The sequence below is a fragment of the Perissodus microlepis genome, chromosome 14 (genome assembly GCF_051167445.1).
Source record: "Perissodus microlepis isolate ML-2025 ecotype Zambia chromosome 14, ASM5116744v1, whole genome shotgun sequence".
NCBI classification, from domain to species: domain Eukaryota; kingdom Metazoa; phylum Chordata; class Actinopteri; order Cichliformes; family Cichlidae; genus Perissodus; species Perissodus microlepis.
In genome coordinates this window covers 14,441,879-14,449,222 of record NC_140474.1, presented here as the reverse complement: position 1 = coordinate 14,449,222, position 7,344 = coordinate 14,441,879, and positions in this window count along the sequence as shown.

The window sequence follows — 7,344 nt, the reverse complement described above, 5'->3', positions numbered from 1 at the left end:
ACACATTGCCCTCGACTTTGTTACTGGACTTCCACTTTCGGCAGGTAACACAGTAATTCTGTCTATTGTCGATCGCTTCTCTAAAGCAGCACATTTTGTAGCATTGCCCAAGCTTCCCACAGCCCTCGAGACCGCCCAGCTGCTTACCGACCACGTGTTTCGCCTTCATGGAATTCCCTCTGACATCGTCTCCGATCGTGGGCCGCAGTTCACGTCCAAGGTATGGAAAGAATTCTGCTCATCCATTGGTGCCCAGGTCAGTCTCTCTTCAGGTTACCATCCCCAAACCAATGGGCAGACGGAGAGGCTGAACCAGGAACTGGAGACAGCCCTGAGATGTGTGGCCTCGACAAACCAAAACACCTGGTGCTCGCATCTAGCCTGGATTGAGTACGCTCACAACAGCCACACCTCCTCCGCCACTGGAATGTCACCTTTCAAGGCCTCGCTTGGATATCAGCCGGCCCTTCTCCCATCTGTGGAAGGTGAGCATCTCGTTCCTTCTGTGCAGCACCACCTCCGCAGATGTCGGCGAGTCTGGCGAGCTACCCGTGCCACCCTCCTTCGAACCAAGGAACAGAATCAACGGCTAGCTGACCGTCGGAGGATGCCCGCACCCACCTACACACCAGGGCAAAAGGTGTGGCTCTCCACGAGGTTCGTCCCTGTCTGCACTGAGTCTAAGAAACTCGCACCCACCTTCATTGGACCCTTTACCGTCGAGGCTGTTGTTAACCCAGTCTCGGTCCGTTTGCAGCTCCCACGTAGCATGCGTATCCACAATGTGTTCCATGTGTCTCAGTTGAAACCACTCCTGTCCAGTCCTCTGTGCCCTCCTTCCAGGCCCCCGCCACCCGCCCGGCTCATTGATGGCCGTATTCTATTACGCGCATCATGGACTCGCGGTGCCGTCGACGGGGAGTTCAGTATCTGGTGGATTGGGAGGGCTATGGCCCGGAGGAACGCTCTTGGGTCCCTAGGTCGGCCATCCTTCACCCGGGTATGGTCCGGGATTTCCATCGCGCCCATCCGGACAAGCCTGGTGGGTCGCCTGGAGGCTCCCGTTGAGGGGGGGGGGGGGTACTGTCATGGTTCTCAAGATCTGGAGAGGTCGTGGTGTGTGTATTTTTTGTCTTAGCCTCTCCCACCAGGGTGGAACTGGACCTTGATTCCCCGCCTCTGAACACGCACCTGTGGCTCATTCACACTGATCCTGGCAGACTACTTAAGATGGCAAGAGAGGCTGCTTCCTCGCTGGATCGTCACACTACCTAGCGTCAGTGTAGCCTAGCCTATGAAAGTGTTCCTTTGATCTCCTAGAGTTTCCTCCTGACATTGTTTTTTTCTCTGTGTTCAGGCCTTCTAGACTCCCTGCCCGTCTTCCCTGCCGTCTGGATTTCTGTGGATGTGTGTGAGTGAGCGTGGGCTTTTTGGTGTGGACATTTGGAGTGAGTTACGGATCAAGTTGAAGAAGAGCGTGTGTGTACCCCCATCTTGGACCTTCCCTTCGGACCCCACCCTACTCCCTGGAGCCCCGTGTTATCTGTTCCACTGTATATATGTATATATTCTCACTTGGTGTTGTCAGATTATATTATTATTTTATGCCATGTTAGACCCCTAATTAAAGATGGTGAATTATTATGTAGTTTTAGTTTGCATTATTCTCCTGAATTAGAAGAAGGTGATAACTATTGCATTTGTTAAGCTTAGTTGCATTACATTAGACTGCTGGTTTATTGTGAATGAATGATATTGTTTTATGATGCATTATACTGCTGAGTTATGAGAAATACTGTTTGCAGAAAGTCATCGCCTTATTTGTCTGATTAGAAGAGAACAGAACATACTGGAGTTTTCTGCCCCATCTCAGCGGGAGCAGATAAACAGGGAGCCAAGGTTGTAGCTTAGGCACTGTGTGAGAGAAAGAATGTGAATGTTTAGGCTTTTATGATTAGGTGGGGGCCACTAGAGGCTATAAGAGTTTGATCAATGTTCCACCATTTTGAGATCTGATGCTGTCTGCGTACGGTGTCCATCTCCCACGCGTGTGATCATTAAAATCATCGTTTGACTCAACCCGGCCGGACCAGTGTTGTTATTGTGGTTTTTCCTCTTGTATCCATCCCCAATATTTGAATCCGTAACAGTGTCACATTGCAAATAAACCCTCACCTTCTCTCTAAACTTCAGAGTCCTGCGAGTGAGTCCTCTGCCTACTAATCTGTGACACTCTGCTCTCTGCATTAAGGCTGACTAACAGTCTTCACATTTCACAGTATGTAGATATTAACACAAATTCATCAAGAGTAATAATTTTATTTTAATTAAATAATTTCTCTCCCCAGAAATACGTCGAAAAATAAAGCCACATTCCCGTGCTCTGAGATTCTTATACCTCCTCAACAATACATGGTAAGTTTCATATGTTTGACATATTATTATTATTATTATTAGTAGTGGTAGTATTGTTGTTGTTATTATTAATCTGTTTTTCAGATTGACAAGGAATTCCTGCGCATATCGACAGTACCGCTGCTATCTACATTCTTTTCTGAGCTAGACTTGTACACTCCATGCATGATGGAGATCTTTAGAAGCAAATGTGGAGGGCTGGAAGAAAAATGAGACGCATCATGGGGACCATCTCCAAGGTGTGTGCTAAAATGGTTAAACCTGTGTTTAAGAACTTTTTATGCCCATAACATGACAATTTTATGAGCAAAAGTATCTATACATATGGTAGGCAAAAGTCCTAAGTTGTTTTCATATTGTTATACGAATTATATAAGCGTCAGTCTTATATTAATAAGTAATTGATAAAGTCATATGGTTAATCTTGATCAAAATGAAAAAACAAGCGTGTTTGGTTGCCTCATTTTGTGTCTGATTTGGTTGAGATAGATGAGCACTTGCCTTTTGGTCCTTCCAAATCAAGTATTCCTTTTTCAAACTGCTGCCTGAAAGCTAAATATTGTCATTATGGATTCCCTTTTTCCCTAGGATGACACAATATATACAAGACGAGCATCCATCCCGAAGTCCTTCTGTGACTACGAGACCGTGAGAAACTTGTGAAGGAATATACGGTGAGTTATATTCACAAGGTGTTCTGTGTTATGTAACTTAATGCGGGGGTAATTTTGATATATGACACCCTGTACAACTAAAACATATTGTAATTTTTCCTTGTTTTGTTTAATGCCAAATTTCTGAGGTGTGAAACCAGAGACATAGACTTTAGAATTTGGTAAATATATCAGCATATCCACGCTGATTGCTGAATTCCTTTTTTTTTCTTTTTCTTTTTTTTCTGCATATCTAGACTCAAACAAATGTATTATTATATTTCACATCACCGAACATTGAGGCCAACGCTGAAGCCATAGAACAAACTGTGATGGGAGTGTATGTCCTACAGCATGAGGGTGTGGAGCCTGGAGCTGACCCAGAGAACATCGGTGTCCTGATTGAAAGTGTGGAGATTCTCACTGGTTTGAGGAGCATTGGGGTGGCTGTAGCTCAGGTGGCAGAGCAGGTCAGCCACTAATCAGAAGGTCGGTGGTTCGATCCCAGGCTGCCTCCTGGCTGCATGCCAAATATCCTTGGGCAAGATACTAACCCCATGTTTGGTGGTCAGAGGGCCCGGTGGCGCCTGTGTCCGGCAGCCTCGCCTCTGTCAGTGCGCCCCAGGGCAGCTGTGGCTACAATGTAGCTTGCTATCGCCAGTGTGTGAATGGGTGAATGACTGAATGTAGTGTAAAGCGCTTTGGGGTCCTTCATGACTAGAAAAGCGCTATACAAATGCAGGCCATTTACCATTTGCAATTGCTGGTGCTCTGTTATGTGGACTGATATACTGTCTGAACCTAAGCTACCCACCGGAGCTCAAATGGACTTTTGAAGTCTTGCAAAAGATTATCATGAAGCTGGATCGGCAGAGGTTTCACATTCAGGGAAGCCAGATATTTTTCCATATTTCTACAATACAAATTTGTGTTTACCTTTTAAAGTTCAAAATTGGAAGTTATAAAATGTTCATAAGGACTATGTGGTTTGCTCAGTGGACATTAGACAAAGATTGTTGGTTCATAAGTTAAAGTCTCATACACTTGCAGTGTAAACACTGATTTTTGCAAAGAACTCTGCTAGCTAGCATAATGGACAGGTTTTTAACGGGGCTTGCACACAAACGAGAAGCAGAAGATGAAGCATCACCAAATATGCATATAGACCCACTTCCTTCCAAAGCATATCTTGCGCTTGGCTTCACTTGCGCAACGGTGGGTAATGAGGAGAGGCCGCAGTGTGTTGTCTGTCTTAAAGTGCTAGCTTGTGACAGTTTAAAGCCTAGCAAGCTAAGAAGCCACTTGGAGACAAAACATCCAGAGCACAAAGACAAATCAGTAGACTTTTTCAGACAAAAACTTCGAAATTGTCGTGGTCAACAATGTCACTTTACTAAAGCTGCATCTGTTTCGGCAAATGCTCTCCTCAGCTCCTATAAAGTTGCCTACCGAGTGGCTCAGTGTAAAAAGCCGCACACAATTGCAGAGGAATTAATACTTCCTTGTGCTATGGATATGGTTTCAACTATGATTGATGACGCAGCAGCCAGCAGACTACGGGATATTCCTCTGTCCAATAATACCATCGGCAGGCGCATTTATGATATGTCAAAGGACATAGAGGAGCAACTTAATGATAAGGTACGTGACAGCCACTTTTCTCTGCAGATGGATGAAGCCACTGATAGTAGCAAAGACTGCTTACTGATAACGTATGTCAGATTCATTGATGGATGAGGGAGGAATTACTTTTCTGCAAACAAGTTCCTACCAGAGCCACTGCAGAAGAACTGTTTAAAATCATAGACTCTTACTTAAAAGAGGTCGAGCTGAAATGGGAGGACTGTGTGGGGATTTGCACAGATGGGGCGCAGGCTATGGCTGGGAAACGAGGAGGGCTGCAAGCGCTCATCAAGCGCATCTCCCCCAATGTGCAGTGGATGCACTGTATGATACACCGCGAAGCACTGGCATCTAAACAGCTCAGTCCTGAGCTGAGTAACGTAATGACTGATGTCATCACCACAGTCAACTACATCAAAACACGACCTGTGAAAGCCCGGATTTTTTCGGGACTGTGTGAAGAAATGGGCTCCGACCACACAGCCGTTTTGTATCACAGCGAGTCCCGATGGCTGTCACGTGGGAAGGTGCTATCCAGGGTCTTTGAACTGCGAGATGAGAGCCGCATCTTTTTGAAGGAAGAGGGCAGTGATCTTACCAACAAATTTAACTGTAACAACTTTCTCATGAAACTGGCATACCTCAGTGACATGTTCCTGAAACTCATTGAACTAAATTTGCAGATGCAGGGCACAAACACTCACCTCCCACATCTGACAGATAAAGTCACATCATTTGTCAGAAAACTTGAAATGTGGAAGCAGTGAGTGAAAGATGGAAACGTGGACTCATTTGAGAATTTGAAATCATTCATTGAAGACCACAAGCTGCAGAATACAGTGATCCCATGCATGGAAGAACACATGTCTGCCCTTCAGAAACATTTCCGGAGATATTTCCTGGTGCAAGATTCCAAAGAATATGACTGGATCCGTGACCCCTTCAGTGCAACACCCCCTGCTGACTTCAGCACATCCGAGGAGGAGCAGTTCATTGATATTACCTCTGATTCAACTAAGAGGCTGCAGTTTAATTCAAAGACCCTGGCTGCATTTTGGATTGGAGTGGACAAAGATTACCCACTGCTGGGTAAGAGAGCCCTGGCAATACTTCTTTCTTTTGCCACATCCTACTTATGCGATGTAGGCTTTTCTGCTGTGGCTTCAATCAAGACAAAGTACAGATCAAAGCTGGACATTGAAAATGAACTCAGAGTGGCTGTTTCAAAACTGCAACCCAGGTTTGAGAAGATCTGCAGCAACAGGCAGGCTCACACCAGTCACTGAAAAGATGTGAGGATCAAATGTGGGTTTTTTTTGCGACAAACCTTTAATATTTTTCCTCTCAGGGAGTTGTTCATATTTGTAAACCCATTTTGCACAGAGAGGCATTTAAAAAAATACGAGGCAGTTTTGAATATTCTTGCACAGGAAAAAAAAACAACTGCGCAAAAATAATTATACGATAAAGATGGTTTGTTTTTCTGTTAATTCAAAGAGGTAGTAGTTTATTTTATTTCAACCTGTAATTTATTGCTGCTAATGTTCATTTCAATGTTACAAAAGGTTTTGAGGTGGGAAATAAACAGGAATGGAGTTTGAAAACAAAATATGGGTGTGTGTGATTGAAGGTTGTGTCTGTTGGGGGGGGGAGTATCCAAAAATTGTACTCAAGTAAGAGTAGCATTACTTTAAAATATTATTACTCAAGTAAAAGTGAAAAGTAGTCTTCAAAAAAGTTACTCGAGTAAGAGTAAAAAAGTACTTGGTGAAAAGACTACTCAAGTAGCGAGTAACTGTTTGAAATGTCCGATTTATTTTATAAATAAATGCTATCAGACAAACAAAAATAAATAAATATACAAATTTTAGTATTTTCAAAAGGAATATATGTAAAAAGATCAACAAAATAAGGCACAACAATTCTAATTTCAAGATTTCAGATTTTCACAACATTTTTCAAACAAGCTTTTTTCACCAATACCTACAGTAAATATATAAACAGTGCAAACAATTTCCAGTGACAAGATATGCTGTAAACTTTATATTCATTTTTGCTCCAAATGGCACAGCAGCCTCAGAGAAAACAGAACGAGGCATCTTCAACGTATGTACATACATGGCAGCTCAGTTTACCATAAATTGTATGAGTGTGCATTTATTTAAACAAACCGCAATGGAGCAAAATATGGGTGTGTGTGGTTGGAGGATGTGTGCGTGCGTGTACGTGGGGGGGGGGACATTTTTGTTGTAAAACAAAGGGGGGCCCAGCAAAAAAAGTTTGGGAATCACTGACCTAGAAGGAGTTTAAGGCTGTTGGCTCCATTACTGGTCATGTCATTCTCTCATGTGGAGTGCATAATGGATAATGGATAATGTAGGCTGGAGTGGGTATAACAAAACTAACCTTTATCATAGAAACAGAAAACCCAGTTTGCAGGTAAAAAAGACAGCAGTATAAAACAACAAAAAAAACGAGGAAAGGTCTAAAAAGCTTGGAAAGAACTACTAAACTTCCTTAAGTTGAAAACATTTGAAAATGTTTCACCACTCATCATTCTGAAGAAGCTTCTCAGATGAAAGGAAACTTAAAAAAGTCTGGCTGCATTCAATCCAAACTCCCTAGACTAACATGACCCTAATTACTGAAAACA